The sequence below is a fragment of the Saccopteryx leptura genome, chromosome 1 (assembly GCF_036850995.1).
Source record: "Saccopteryx leptura isolate mSacLep1 chromosome 1, mSacLep1_pri_phased_curated, whole genome shotgun sequence".
In the NCBI taxonomy this organism is placed as follows: domain Eukaryota; kingdom Metazoa; phylum Chordata; class Mammalia; order Chiroptera; family Emballonuridae; genus Saccopteryx; species Saccopteryx leptura.
The window spans coordinates 298,135,469-298,152,346 of NC_089503.1; the positions used below are offsets into that span (position 1 = coordinate 298,135,469).

Genomic DNA, 16,878 nt, shown 5'->3' on the forward strand with positions numbered 1-16,878 from the left:
TTGAAATTCCACTGGCTTAGATCTTGAAGAGCCTGGGTTTAAAATTGGGGATTCAAACCAATGGTTATTTACAAAAATTTTGAGATTAAAAGTTTATCAGTTAAAGGAAATATTACATGTTAACCATTTAACTATTATATTGCATAAAGCACACAATAATATTAGATATCCTGTTATTAATGTTAATACAACTAAAGATCATATTGACCTTTTATTGGCATCACACATTATTATTTATTTGTTCAAAACACCTTTGAGTTTTTTTTTCTTATGAAGAAACTACTCTACTCGAAATTGTGATGATATCAAGAAGTACTCCCAACTCCCTAATTCCCTGTCCCCCAAAATTGTTTAAATTATACACTTTTACTCAGCTGAAGTCAACAAAAATTTGAGTGGTTTGTTCTTTCTGTCAACCATTGTTGACAGAAAGCATCCTTTACTTACGCCATTGATTTTGCAACATAAATGCACTGTCTAATCTTATCCATGTTAATATTGTGGGTGTTTGGTCCAGTGGTCCAGGACTTAAGGTCATTTTGGCATTTGTTGTATTAGCTCTTTCCCAATGTTGTGGCAATTATGGATTTAATGAGCATTTCTTTTGGGTATTCATCCAAATTAGAGAAAAATGACTCCTATTTAATGAGTGAATGCTTGTTATATGCCAGACACTATACATATATCACTTCACTTAATGCTCACCATGAAGAAATATTGAGGCTCAGAAAGGTTCAATACCCCCTACAAAGAAAGAAATATCTACCTGAATCATTACCAGCTAGAAGCAGCAGTCATTGGGACTTGGATGTGAGCTGCAAAGTATAGAATTGTGACAACAATTCCAGTGCTATGCAGACTTTTCCTGGACTCCTGCTCCCTGTGACAGCTCCTAACGGACTGAACTGGGGTTGGGTTGCATTTTTCAGGGATTTGGCATCGTGTTGGGGCCAACTTGGACTTGGTGAACATGTTAAGGACACTACTCTTTTATGGATTCTTGCTGTATTGGCCAAGAGTTTGCTTAAAGGCTTTAATCACTGTAAAAAAAAATAGAAGACTGGATAAGGAAGATGTGGCACATATACACCATGGTATACTATTCAGCCATAAGAAATGATGACATTGGGTCACTTACAACAAAATGGTAGGATCTTGATAACATTATACAGAGTGAAATAAGTAAATCAGAAAAAAACAAGAACTGCAGGATTCCATACATTGGTGGTACATAAAAACGAGACTAAGAGACATGGACAAGAGAGTGGTGGTTACGGGGGGCAGGGGGAGGGAAGGAGGGAGAGGGGGAGGGGGAGGGGCACAAAAAAAACTAGATAGAAGGTGACAGAGGACAATCTGACTTTGGGTGATGGGTATGCAACAGAATTGAATGACAAGATAGCCTGGACATGTTTTCTTTGAATATATGTACCCTGATTTATTGATATCACCCCATTAAAATTAATAAAAATTTATTTATTAATAAAAAAATATATAAAACATAAAAAAATAAAGAAATAGAGACAAACTTTGAATCTAGATCTTTGATTTTGAAGTACATGCTTTCACCATTATTATTATGGTTCCTAGTACATAAGAAACCACATGAGAAACAATTATATATTTCCTAAGCTTTACCCAAGAGTGTGTGATTCATTAGGTTTGGAGTAGAACCCAGGAATCTGTATTTGAGAATTGCCACACTACTCGACAATGTTTCTAATAAATAGGAAAGGGTCTGTAGCTCATGTCAGACCCCTGTGACATATTACTAAAGACCTCCTTCCTGGTCATATGGATCCATTTATTCATATTCTCTGGATAAAATACATCACATTGTGCTCTTATTTCATTTATATGTACTATTTAGTTCATAGCTTTTTGTGATACTTTTATCTTTCATGAAGCAGAAGAAAATCCAGCGGGCCAGTAAGGAACTTAGCAAATGTCAAGATAAGCGGCACAAATACAAATTCATCCTTTCTTTGGACTATAATTCTAGTAACTTCATTGGAAAACAAAATCACTTCCGTATTTAACTAGTAGTCTCCATTACAGTATAAAGTAGGTGCCTGAAGTGGTACAATTACATAGAAAGAGGAGCAGGCTTGGATAGAGAAAATATGAGTACATTACAGGCAAATTCCATCCTTTTCCCAGTTCCTCCAAGAGCTGGCATTAGGTGCTAGAGAAGAAAGCAATCAGCTAGATTCATCAAGGGAATGTCCCCGAGAGAAATGGATGGGACCTGGGCTGAAACCTCAAGGAATAGGCAGCCCCTGGCCTAAGGATGGAGGATATAGCAAGCAAAAGAAAAGAACAGTAACAACATTCAGGAATTGGAATGCTGAGTGAAAAAGATCAAAAGGAAATTAGACTGACACAAGCTATGGATTATGACCTGGGATCCTGGGAGAGGAGATGAAATTAGATGAGAATAGAGAAAGCATTAAAAGCACAATGGAAGAGATTGAATTTAATTTGAGATGGCCAGAGGGACTCGTTATAGGTTTTTGAGTAGAAAGTAACATGAGAAAGTAATGTGTTAGAAGGTGATTATAGTTAACAGTCACTACCATTTATTATGTGCCTACTGCATGCCAGGATTTTTATAGAAAATACATGCATTATTGTTCTCCACAAATTATGAGATCAGTATTATCTCAGTTTTGCAGATAAGGAAACTAAGATTTAATAGAGATAAGAGATTCACCCAAGAGTTCATGTAAAATGGACTGAAGCCCACATTTCACCCATATATAGTTGAATCTAATGATCACATTATCTTGTGCTGCGTCGCATAAGATTGGTCTAGTACCCTTGTAAGATTTTTACTGGTAAGAAGCAAAGATTTCCATTAGGAGAAAGGTAACCTGAGCTTGAGTACTGTGGTTCAGTTTTATATACATTGGACTTCAGGGGTTATATAAGATCTCTTTTTGGGAGTGGGAGTTGATTTACAATTTGAATTGCAATATGAAGAAATTACAAGGTCAAATCTTTATATAAATGTATTATGAAGTAATATTTAAGAATGATTGAGAATCTTTTGTTATAGCTATAATAGACTGCAACTAGAATATTTAGGGAAGGAAAGTCTAGATTCTTAAGAAAAATAGCTTTCATTTGTCTCAGGAAACATTTAGGGGACCAATATTCAAAAAATGCCAATGAGGGTTGAAGAACTCCATCTCTGGATGGTTATTCTTTTAAGTGAATAATTAATAGATTTATGAGATCTCTCTAAGAGTTTATAAATGGTATGATTTTTATCTTCAGATCACTCTTTTGTCTAATGGAGTGGCCTCTCAAAATGTCTTGATTCCTTGATAATCTATCCTTTTAGATAACATGTAAGAGAGATTACAAGAGATAATGGCAATAAGAAAGCAGGTTGTGGAATAATTTTCATCATATTCTTTACAGGCAAAGCAGCATGTTTGGTGGCTACAGGGAAGTATTTACGGTTGAACTCGTGTCCGTGTTATCTCCTGAGGTCGTTTGTGTTTCTCTGTCTGAATAAGCTGTTCTCGGACACGTGTTCTCCCCCTCCAGGGATTCACCAGAATGCTCCACGCTTACGTCATGCTTCTTTATGCTTTTGTTTTAAGCACAACTTCTCAATAACAATATGAGAACATGCACATTCATTTAAACTGAATTATGTACCACGGGACATCCGTGTCAATAGCAGAAAAATGTTTTCCAAGCCAAGTGGGGCAGAATGATCTAAAAAATAATGACTGTAGCCTAATTTCACAAACCCTGTGTAGTTCGGTGACCATTTCCACCCAGGCGCAATGAACACAGGTGCAAAGTAATTTAAAAACAAACATGAACTAATTTTGCGAAGGTTATCCGTGCACAAAAAGAACATTTACAAAGCACAGTTTTCTGGCCTATCCTGGCTACCGGCCGCAGCATTTGGTTCAGCTCTGCAGGTAATGCCAGGTGTTTTTTGAAAAGGTCTGCATACCCTTTTAAAGGATTTGCATTTCTGGATCAGAATGAAAAGAGACCCACTTTCTTTCTTCCTTTATACATTCTTCCCTATCTCCATCCTAGGAACCCACAGACACTATTTTCACTAACTCTCATTGCAACCTGGGTCAAGTGCTTTAACCTTTGTAAAGGTCAGTCTCCTCCCCTTTAAAATGAAAAGTTTAAGTTAAAACGATGTCTCTCTGAAGTCCTTTGTATTCTTCATTTTCCATGGTTCCTCCTGACACAGTTTAGAACCTTTCTGTTCTTCTGTTCTCTTTCTATATATTTAACAACTTGAACCTCTACCACATAAACTATACTGACATCACTTTTCATTGTTCCTATGAAGTACCTCTGGTATTACGACCCACTTCCTACACTGTTTTGTCTTTCTTCCAATTAATATGACCTTACCTAAAAGAAGGGCCCTACATTTCCTCCCATTACCATATGCCCATCCTAAACAGGGCTGGAGCGAAAAAAAAAAGGAGTTACTCCTCAGGTCCCTAGATCTTGCCCAGCTGACTCTTCAGATTGCTCTGTTGAGCCATTGGCATGGGAACAATCTGACTATACCCCAATGCAGGGCACTGGCTAGTACATTTGAGAAAAGATGAATTAGGATCTCATCTTGTCTGGCACATATAAGCAGTTCTATTTTTAAATTGCCCCTAAAGTTATAAAAAATAATTTGTTCTAAACACAGACTTTTCCAGGTTGTCTTTTTTGAAATTGGAAAGGATGTGGCCCACAGCCAACAAATGTCAAAATAAGCATTAGCTTCAATGCTTTGCTTCTTTTAAATCCATTTGAAAACACTAGTGATTACCAAGAGAAAAGTGCTACCTATTAAGGGATATAAAACTGATAACAAAATTAGTGCTCTTAATTTTTAAAAAAAATCATATTAGTGGTGTCTTCAGATCCCTGGCTTCCAGCCAAGACCAGAGTTTGAATGGCTTCCCACTCAGCACCAAGTGGACCCTTTGTTCCCAGACCCTGGGAAGTTGGGGATCCTGGCATCAGAAGCAGGCAGAGGAGGCTTAAAGGATGGCCTCTTCAGATCTGGAACAAATATGCTCTCATATTAATGAAAAGATTGGCAATATAAAAAAATATGTCATTAAGAAACTGTGATCAAGAAACTATCTTGAAAACTATATTAAATAAAGTAAGAGATGAGATAATGGTAGCAAATGAACTTTTAAATAAACTGGAGTTGGATATTCAGTATCAAGAACAAATTACTAATTCAGTCAAGGAACTCTATGAATTACTTAAAGATTATAAAGATGTGGAACATCTCAAAGAAAACATCCCTCCTCATTTGCTTCAAGTAACAATAACCTCGAACCTGTCAATGTATCAGATTTTGACCATGAAGAACCTGTCAAAAATTGAGGAACCTTGAGCCACAAAGAAGCTCTCTCAAGAGCAAAAAAGAAATGCCATTACTAACTTCTGAGGACTTTAATGGCATTCCTGTGTACATGAAATCCCACTTAACGTATTGTCAAATTAATGATGTTATTAAAGAAATCAATTAGGTAGTAGTAAATAGAAGATCCTCCATCATCCAAAAGTCTTTTATGAGTTCTATGCCAGAGATCTCTATCACAGACTCATTGATGAAGAAACAAAGGATACCGAAGTTCATTATTTATAGTGGAAGCTCACAAAAAGTTGTTGACAGCTTTGAAAGCTGACAAGAGCTTTCACGTGATACTGAATCTTACGACACTGCCGGAGGCTGTGAGAGAGAGTGCAGCAGACCCCAGTAAGACAAGTGCAGATGTAATAATGGAAGGAAAAAGTCAAGGAGACAAGGTCAAGAATACTCAGATCTTTGGAGTTAAAGGTTATTGGTGTCTAAATTCCATCAACAGCATTTCAGTCTATAGGCAAAAGTTGAATTTGGAGGCAGCCTGTCCATGTGATTATTCTACTTACCCATATGTCATTAGGAAATAGCTTACCTGAAATGCATTCAGTATAAACCAATCTGTAAACATCAACCTGTAATGAAACTAATAAGAGTATATTGAGATGAAAAAAATAAAATAAAGTAAGATCACATTAGCACTTCCACAGCAGACTGGATAAATCTGTTTTCTATTGCTTATAGCTAATTAAATATACATTTGGAATACAAAAACCATATAACTAATTATGTGCAAATATTATTTGCAAGAGATAAATTTATTGTGCATAGAAAATCACCTCTAAGAAAAGTAGATACAGGGATTTATTTAGTTCATGTAGTGGTTGCCCAAAGTAATCTTTAAAACCAATGTTAAAAGTTTAATTTTTTAGAAATTAAAAATTTATAAATTTTTAATAGCTAGGGGCTTAACTAAAGGAAAACAAAATATAAAACCATGAACGTGTTCTACTTTGCCAGAATCTAATGTTCTTATAGAATTTCATTTAAAGGACCAGCATTTGTCATTTCAACAGGATTTCACACAGCTACCTGAAATTCTTAAAATTTACATATTCTACAAATCTGAGATCTTCTTATCATGTGTCAGACATAATGCTAGACAGTGGCAATATACTGCAAATACATGGTGTTTTCCTCAAAACATTCAGTTGAGGACAGAAAACAATTGATACAATATTATGAGTACTACAATAGAGGAATGTGTTAGACAACTCAGGCTGCTATTAAAAAAAACACCATAAACTGGGTCATTTATAAACAAATTTATTTCTCACAGTTCTGGAGGCTGGGAAATCCAAGATCAAAGTGCCAGCAGATTCAATACCTGATGAGAGCCCATTTCCGAGTTCATAGACAGACGTCTTTTCACAGTGTTCCCCTATGGAGGAAAGGCAAGGAGCTCTCTGGATCTCCATTATAAGGGCAAAGAATTCCACTCATGAAGTCTTCGCACTCTTAACCTAATCCCCTTCGCACTCTTTACCTAATCCCCTTCCAAAGCTCACCTCTACATACCATCATATTGGGAGAATAGTTTTCACCATAAGAATTTTGTAGATACAAACATTCAATCCATAGCCAGGAGTATATGAGATGCAATGCTTGTCAGAAACAGGTAAACTTTCTCAGAAGCTGTAAGTGAGGCTAATGAAATGAATGTGTCAACAGATAATAGGAAAAGGAATTAAGAATAGCAAGGTCAATAGCACACACACACACACACACACACACATGCAAAATATTTTGTGTAATAATTAGGGCATAGAGTTCACAGGAATAATGATGACAATTGAGGCTAATCATGGAGACTAGGTAAGAAAGGACCTAATTATATTTATGTGATCACCAGGGTAAAAAATGCTAGGTGCTATAACAATTCATAAGCCCCAGTGGCTTAACACAACACAAATTTATTTCTTGCACATGTAATAATAGTTCAAGTGCGAGGTAAGCACCCTTCCATGTGGTGATTCAGGGAACCAGGTATATTTCTTCTCATGGCGCCATCAGATTCAAGAAGTATCTGATTAATATCAAGTGTTGCTGAGGGATCAACCCAAAAACACCTGAAAAGTGCCCACTGAGAATGGCAACTGGGGCCACTGGTGAGGCTTTCAGAAGCAGGTTAATTGGAGCCTAGAGGCAGAAGCCAGACCACAGTAGAGAGGTGAGAGGTGAAAAGGAGGAACCAGCAAATACCAGCTACTCTTTGAACATTTTGGATGTGAAGAAAAAAGGAAACAAGGGCTGTCAATCAAGGGAGACATATAAAGAGTTGTTTTATTATTATTTTTGTCTGTTTTTGCCACAAGAGAGAATTGATCGTTATTATCTTCTGAGGGGAAAGAACTAAATAGTTTAGAGGAAAAGGTTGTAGCTGCTGAGAAGAAAGTGGAGTCCCAGGTAGTCAGGAGACAATGAGATTCCAAGGACAGAAAGCAGTTAACCTTCCACTGGAGTCTTTATGCTTGTCCATTAACCTGGGAAAGAAACAGACAAGAAAAAGAAAAGTAAGGTTGTGCTGTAGTAATATAAGGCTATAGTAATTATATATATAGAAATATAAAAATATGGAAGATATATAAAAGTAATTAAAATGATATTAAAAATAATTATTAAAATTAAATAAAGTTATGCCATTTGGATAGGAATTAATATAGTGGCTTGGTGCCATAACTCTGAAATGTGATAAACAGACTCTGACTTACAAGCAGGGCCCAGTTAGTATTGAAATATGTGTGTGAAGTTATATATAGATAAGAAGTGGCTTGGTGTTATTTACATTAACTTTGTAAGTTAGTGTAAATGAGAACATCTTAAAAAGTGGTTTGATGTAAACATTTCAGTAGATTGACATAGAAGGGATTCCTTGCGAGGAACTCCCAAAAAAAGTGGTTTGAGGTGATAATCCTGTGGATTGACATCTGTTAGAAGGCGTTGGCCAGAAAAGGTACTAAAGCTGAGGGGCCCCTGCTATAGTAGTCGCCGAGACTCCAACATTGATGTGGACCGTCTCCACGCTGCTCTGAGCTCTGACCAAAGACAGCCTAGAGGAGCACACTGATGGGGCCCCCTTAAGCTGTACCCAGGCACGCCAAAAGGACTTGTGAGTAATAAATTGCCTGTGTGATTATTGCAACTAATTTGTGTGTTGGTCATGTCTTTCCTCCAGTGGCAATTAACAGTAGCATCCTCATAGCCGCCTCAAGAGTAGTCTTGAAGAGACTGCCAGCCCTGCTGATAAGCAGGAGTGTGCAGGAAGTCAAATCAGGGACACCTGATCGAGGTAGAGCTTGGGCTTGACTGGGACAGGTTGTTTCCTGAATGTCAAGTACAGTGATTGAGACTCAAGTATGTGCCTGTGATAACAAACTTCAAGTAACAGAGAAGTAAACCATCTATTTTAAAACAATTACAAATCATGAGATATTGGCTCTATTCCTGAGGAGTCCAGAAGGTTACTAAATTTTCTTTGCTGAATATGGCTCCTGCTCATTGAATGTGTTTGAACAGCCAGACGTTTCATTTATAGACTTGAAAGATATACATGGCAGTTAATATGTGATTTTAACCATTACTTTGGATTATATAATAATACAAATCTTTCAAAAGTTTGAAAACCTGTATTAGATATTGATGGAGTAGTTTTGAGGATTCTTTCTACATATATAAATGAAATATACTTGCATTTATCATTTGACAGAAATTGTGCACTCTGACTTTTTTATTTAATTAAAAATATATTAAGAAACAGCTCCTAGTGTTGTTCCTATAAGCACTGTGTACATTTCCATTGTTTGGAAAGGAGCTTTAGGCAAAGTTCTAAAGATTTGTGTTTATTCATCAAGACAAAATGTTATCTCAATGGCCACTTAAATGCTACCTCAAAGGCCAAATTAACCATCTGCTTAATTTTAACTATGCTAAGATAGTCTTCTAGTTTTACCATTTTACTCTCAGGTGTTAGATAATGGGGGCTATTCTACTTTTCTCCTTGCAGAATCCACCGTCTCTACCAAAGTGATTACTTGTAAAATGGTAAGGTAGACTATTAACGTATTCGAATAAGTGTAGGCCTGTTTTCCACCCTAGCCTCACTTTTCTTCTTAAAAATGGAGCAACTTCCTGGCTTTTGGGGGGGAATCATTAAATCTCAGTGTAAAAGGAAATCTCAGAAGGCTTCGCAGCTGCCCCCCACTGGTGCACCCACCCATTCAGTCAGGGTCCATTTGATTAGTCCCCACCTCTTTGGTCTTATAGCCCCCTCAGTTTCCTCCTTGTTGTCTGTATACCAGCCACACTGGCCTTCTCTCTGTTCCCCTTCACCCTCCAGGCCTCCTCACACTGTACAATCCGTGTGTCTGCAATACTCCCCATCCAGAGCCTGTTCCCTACTCTGGCCAGCACCTACTCATTTTACAAGTCTCTATAATTTAAGTCACTAACCTGGAGAAAACTTTCTTTGCCTGTCCTCCAAAATTAGCTTAAATTCCCCACTTATATGTTCTCTTATTATCCTGAGTGTTTCTGTCATGCCACAGGTAATAAAAGTTGTGTTTAATTAATGTTTAATTTTTTCAGTCTAACGACTGCTGCTGAATATGAATCCTCACATGAGTATAAGCTATATCCATTTTGTTCACCCCCATATTGCTAGGGGGCCTAGTAGAGTACCTGGCACCTAGTAAATGTTCAGTGAAAGGTTGTTGAATGAAAAATCAATGGCACCCAGTGTGTCATAATAAAAAATACCTCCTGAATCAGAAAGATTCTTGCTCCTCATAAATTATGAGAGAAGTCATGGAAACAAATAACTATTACTATCATAGTGGCTAAGAAGGAAAAAGTTGGATTGGAAAGCCTGGGTTATAATTCTGGCTTCCTCCCATCCTAGCCATTATAGCACCAGCCTGTTAGCAGGTAATACAGATTGCCTTACTCCTTTCTTATTCCAGCTCCATTATATCTCACCTTCTTACCATAGAACAGCACCCCCCCCCGAAAAACCCCACTTTATTTCTAGAATCCTTTGAAGCTAAGTTTCTAGTTGGAATTTGGATCTACTGAGCAAACTTAGAGGCAGAAGGGAGCTGAGAAAACAGCAGCCATGTGACAATCATGATGGTAGTGGTGGCTGCTGCTTTTGGGACAGTTTCAGTGGAATGTCTTAAATCTAGGCTTGGGTGCAGATTCTCATGAGTGACACCCATGAGTAGTTCTGGAATGATCAGGTAGTGTGAGTAGTGGGTATTTCTTTTGTTGACCTGACCTCTGGCTGCCTTGTTTCTGATTGTAAAAACTTTAAGCTTGGTTCTCTCGCCTTCCAAACATTCTGTGAGCTACTTAATACCGTGTATAAACTCATTTCTGTTCCAGACAGCTAAAGGGGAGTCTGTAGTCTGCAACAATGAAATCTGCAAGATCTGTTCACTAATAGTTTGTTGAAAGGATTAAATCTAAATGGAAGCTTTGTCCCTGAGATCTGAATGCAAAGACTAGCAAATCAAACTAAGACAACCAATAAATACTACATTTATCGAACAGCCTAATATTACTTTGTTTGATTTATATCAGTGTCCTTACCCCAAATTTCTGAGGAGCCACTTTTTTCATTGATTACATATCTGTATACATATAGGTAAAGTTTTGGCAAGTGCTCAATTAAGTAGTTATGAGAAGTGGGAGAGAGGGAGAGAAATCTGGAAAATACACTGCTTAATTATATTACAAGTTATTTTTCTTTATACTTATCTGAAATTTATTATTTCTCAGAAATAAACATGCTACTTACATACTTTTTAAAAGCTAAGTCTTTTAGCTACAAATCCCTGCACATTTACTTGTATTGTCTTCATTTAAAAAAAAAAAAAAATTCTCACGTGCACTAATCTCATGACAACACTATAAGGCACCCAGTCATATTGCCATTATACACTATACAAACTGAATCCTAGAGAGACTAGTAATTGGTGGGGTCAGCACTGGAATGCAAGTCTTTGGACTCTAAGCATGTGCTTTCTTGCTTTACCACATTTGATCAGGAGTTCATTGAAAGCAGCTCTCTGTTAAATTAAATAAATTTTGATCATCAGGGCCAAATGAACCAAGTAAGAAACTTGGTTTTCTAGGTTTTTCAAGTGCTAAGAATCCATGTTCCCTAGCAACACTATACAGATCTATATAAAGGAACTTTCACATACTATTTATAGTAAGTTCTTTTTCCTCCTTACATTGCCACTTCACTCTAAAGTATGATTACTGAACAGAAAATGAGCGTTAAGAATTTTAAGCAATGTTTCTAAGAGGACACCATGGTGTTTAGCCAAATGAGTATTGTTTATAAAATTGCTTAGACTTTTTAAAAATTCTGTAGATCCTCACTTAATTTTTTCTCACTGTTACACTAATTATAAAACATGGTTATTTTAAATGGCTGTTAGAATTCAATGTTACTAACAATAAGAACTTTAGCAATTGTCCTGCAATAAAATGGACACAGTATTTTTATATTCTGTTCTATATATCTGTAAATGTTTACATATATATTTATTTGTGAGCAGATATATCTGTGTTTATGTAAATTTGTGTGTATACCTTTGTACACAAATATATACATTAGGATGTACCACTCGTTAATGTCAGGATTTATACATTGTACATTCTACTTTAAAAATCCTTCCTCCAAACAAGACTTTCAGCTGAGAATATCAGAATTTATGGGTCTATAAAAATTAACTGGTTATTATAATGATAATACAAGAATGTTTCATTAATAATGAAAAATTTTTAATGTCAACAAATGAAAAGAGAAAAACATATAGTTATTCCAGTAAGAATAAAGTACATTTGAGAAAATTCTACAGTTATAAGATTAAAAAATAGATTTAACAAACTATGAATAGAAGATACTATTTTTAAACTGATAAAAATATTCTATCTTAAATACACAAAAAATACATTACTGCTTATATTCAAATATACCAGGGTTATGACCAATAAAATAAAAATAAATAAGAAGCATAATGGTTGTAAAGGAAGACACAAACTGAAACTACAGTGGTCTATATGGTTGTACCATAGAATGTCCAAAGAAACTACAAACTGTTACAGAGTTCAGGTGTAAGATTGATATATAAAACCAATGGCATCCTTATATACCAGCTCATGATATGAAACACCCCTCCTTTACAATAGCAAATCTATAGCTACCTAGGCATAAAAGATGTGCAAGATCTTGGAAAAAAAACTATAAAACATTTGTGAAAGTTAAGAAAGATATGAGCAAATTATGCAATAGATCATGTCCAAAATTGGCTAACTCAATAGCATAGAAATAGCATGTATCTCTAAATTCTAAAAAATTTAAAGTCTTTATAATATTTCAACAGAATCTTTGGTGGGATTTGACAAACATATACTAAAATTAATGAGAAAAAACAAAGAACTGAAATAAGTAAAAATGATTTTGAAATCTATATTGAGGATTTGTCTTGCCAGATTCCAAATCTTATGAAACTATAGTAATAAAAATGATATGGGATTGATGCAAATATAGACAAAATGATAATGGTGTGGAAAAGGGAGCTTAGGAGCAAAACCTGTGCATAAATGAAAATGTAAGAACAAACACTTATATAGCCCCAAGTTGATATAATCAAACATTATTTTATAATATTTGCTTAATTAAAAAAAATAAAATAAAAGCCCCATAGGAAACTCTTACCAATCCAGTCTATGGAAAATGATAGACGATAAATTTAGGGATGGATGTAAGCGAAACAGAAAGCGATGCACTGGAAGCTATGTATAAATGTATCTATTCTGTCTTAATAATCCGAGGCAAGTTTATAAAGCTTTTTGGCAGCTATATTGATTCTTACTCTCTATACTTTTCTATAGAATTATAATATTTAAATCTTTGTGTTAAATGTTGATGTGAAAACAAATTAAATAGTTCCCTTTAGGTCCAGATATGGTTAAATAAGCCATGATTATTCATTTGGTCACATCAGTCACTTGTTTCATAAACTGCCAGCCAAAGATGAGCTGGGTCAATAGGGAACAGCCATAGTTGATGCTAACTACTCGTTAACTACTGGTCTTGGGATTCCTCTACTGGAGAGGGCACTGAACCAATGATTGAGATACATGGGCCCTCAGACTCTCTAGTCTCAACTCTGACATAATGACTATGCGACTGACCTCGGGCAAAAATTAGAAATGGAACTGCCCTTTAACCCAGCCATCCCACTTATAGAAATATATCCCAAGGACACCATATCACCGACTGAAAAAAAGAAATGCACCCCCATGTTTATGGCAGCATTGTTCACAATAGCAAAGATCTGGAAACAGCCCAAGTGTCCATCAGTGGATGAGTGGATTAAAAAACTGTGGTATATATATTTATATATACAATGGAATACTATGGGGCTATGAAAAAGAAGGAAATATTATCTTTTGCAACAATATGGAGGGAAACTATTATGTTAAGTGAAATAAGCCAGGAAGAGAAAAAAAAAAATATCATATGACCTCACTCATTTGAGGAATCCAAGGAATAATGAGAACTGAGGAACGGAATTGAGACAGAGGAGGGATCAAAGGGACCAGAGGAAAAGAGGACAGAGGGAAAGGGGTGATAGGATGAGATAAACCTGAAGGGAAGAGGGTAGGCTTCTGTAGGGAGGAGGGCAAAGGAGATGTTGAGGGGAATATGGGGGAGAGGGGATACATTTGGGGTGACCCTAGAATCTATGTAAACATAATTAATTAAATAAAAAGAAAGAAAGAAAGAAAGAAAGAGAAAGAATTAGCCTCTTGAGAACTCACCTTTCACTAGAGTTAAATAAAAAGTTCAAAACAATCCAATAAAAAAATGGGAAGAGGACATGAACAAACACTTCTCCCAGGAAGAAATACAAATGGCCAACAGATATATGAAAAGATGCTCAGCTTCATTAGTTATTAGAGAAATGCAGATCAAGACTACAATGAGATACCACCTCACCCCTGTTAGATTAGCTATTATCAACAAGATGGGTAATAACAAATGTTGGAGAGGCTGTGGAGAAAAAGGAACCCTCATACACTGTTGGTGGGAATGTAAAGTAGTACAACCACTATGGAGGAAAGTATGGTGGTTCCTCAAAAAACTGCAAATAGAACTACCTTATGACCCAGCAATCCCTCTACTGGGTATATACCCCAAAACCTCAGAATCATTGATACGTAAAGACACATGTAGCCCCATGTTCATAGCAGCACTGTTCACAGTGGCCAAGACATGGAAACAACCAAAAAGCCCTTCAATATTAGATTGGATAAAGAAGATGTGGCACATATACACTATGGAATACTACTCAGCCATAAGAAATGATGACATTAGATCATTTATAGCAAAATGGTGGGATCTTGATAACATTATACGGAGTGAAATAAGTAAATCAGAAAAAAACAAGAACTACATGATTCCATACATTGGTGGAACATAAAAACAAGACTAAGAGACATGGACAAGAGTGTGGTGGTTACCAGGGGTGGGGGGAGGGAGGACGCAGGAGGGAGGGAGGGAGAGATTTAGGGGGAGGGGGAGGGGCACAGAGAAAACTAGATAGAGGGTGACAGAGGACAATCTGACTCTGGGCAAGGGGTTTGCAACATAATTTAATGAGAAGATAACCTAGACATGTTTTCTTTGAATATATGTACCCTGAATTATTAATGTCATCCCATTAACATTAATAAAAATTTATTAAAAAAAATAATAATAAAAAAAATAAAAATAAAAAAAATAAAAAGTTCAGGCTAGATCACCTTTAAAGGACTAACCCCCATTTGCACCTCATGAGGTGTGGAGGGCACAGTTCACAAGAAACAATCCAGGTTGGAAATAAGCCCTTTACCAGATCCACTGAATACCCAGTAACTGTTGGTGAAGAACTTCAAGAAATTTTAGATTAGAGCACAAGACTAAGGCCTTTTGCTCGTCCCACTTGCCCTTACAACACCTTCCAAATGTCTAAATTATGAGTCTAAAATCTATACTACGGCTCCAGCAAGCGCTGGTTTGTAGTTAAAATGTAACTTGAAAGTAAAAAGAGTCCCCAAATGTGTGGTTCAATTTCTGTAATGGAAATAGAACTTAAAAGAGAAATACAGTAGATTGCCATTCAGCAAGCGGGAATGTTTCACCAACCGTGTGGGCATCCATTAAAGAAGTGCACTGCATCAGAAAGGAACGAGTTCTCCACTTCTGGACTCTGAACATTTATGGAAGGGAAGTTGCCCAGTGATTCTAAATGGAGAGTTGGACTAGTTGATTTTTAACATCCTGTCCCACACCAGGCTTCTTTGATTCTAGGAAAATTTTCCTGGTTTTTCAAGTTTTCTTCAGTACTGATGCATGATGAGAGATTATCCTAAAACAGACCACTGTATTTCTTTTCCTTTCTTTCTTTTTAAAAATTTTTTAAATTGAATTTATTGGGGCAATTAATAAAATTATATAGGTTTCAGGTGTACAACGCTATGATACATTATCTGTATATTGTACTGTGTTCAAGTCCCCACCCATCACCATTTATCCCCCATACCTTCTCCCACCCCACTTCCTCTCTGGTAATCACCATGCTGTGTTGTCTGTGTCTCTGGGTTTTTGTTTTTGTGTTTTAGGCTTAATCCTTTCACTTTTTTCACCCAGCTCTGCAACCTCCTCCCCTCTGACAGCTGCCATGCAAAGAGCTGACTTCTAATTTTAGCTTTAGAATATGACTTACCTTCCCAAGAATTTCCATGAAACAAGAATTCCTTTTTGTGTCTGTATTTTCAAGGATTCTGAGAATCTAAATCACCATATTCATTTTCTTTCTCTTTAGAAATATTAAGAGAGTTTTTCTCTATCCTTGTAACTGCAAGGAACTACTTCTTTCTGATCTAAGCTATTCCCCACAGGCCTTTATCCTATTGCTAGTAGGTATCACAATTTTCGGTAAACAGTACTTAGTGACTAATACATTGCCCAAAGCTCTTACCACCAATTTAGTGATAGCCCTTGATACACAAGTCAAAGAATTGAAAACAGTTTAATTTTATTTGTTTGAAAATATGCACATAATATATGCAGAAAGACATACTCAGAAAATACTCAATATATAAAATAGGTACATTAATATTTTTTATGACTTCAAGGGAATCTCCAAGTACAGATTCTTTGCTAAAGATTCAAGATGACTTCCTAGCAAATTTAGAGGTGAACCAATTAAAGCAGACTACTAAACTGTGATTTTAATGTGTTATAAATGACCAGTGCCAGACATATTCCCAGAGCCTAGATATGCTGAGGCCACTCAGAAAATTATTGATATATGAGCCCAGGGTGGCATAAAAAAAAAAGTATATTGTTAAAATCCAAGAACACCTCATTTTATCCATTATTGTCAATGTCCTTT

At 36.2% G+C, this 16,878-nt stretch overlaps 1 protein-coding gene and 1 pseudogene across 5 annotated transcripts in view; both read left to right on the plus strand.

Moving 5' to 3' along the window:
- The window catches only part of ANKS1B (ankyrin repeat and sterile alpha motif domain containing 1B), a 1,043,795-nt gene that overhangs the window by 495,195 nt on the left and 531,722 nt on the right, over positions 1 to 16,878 (plus strand). The gene's annotated exons all lie outside the window — the stretch shown is intronic.
- Positions 5,035 to 5,740, plus strand: LOC136380755 (spindle and kinetochore-associated protein 1 pseudogene; annotated as a pseudogene).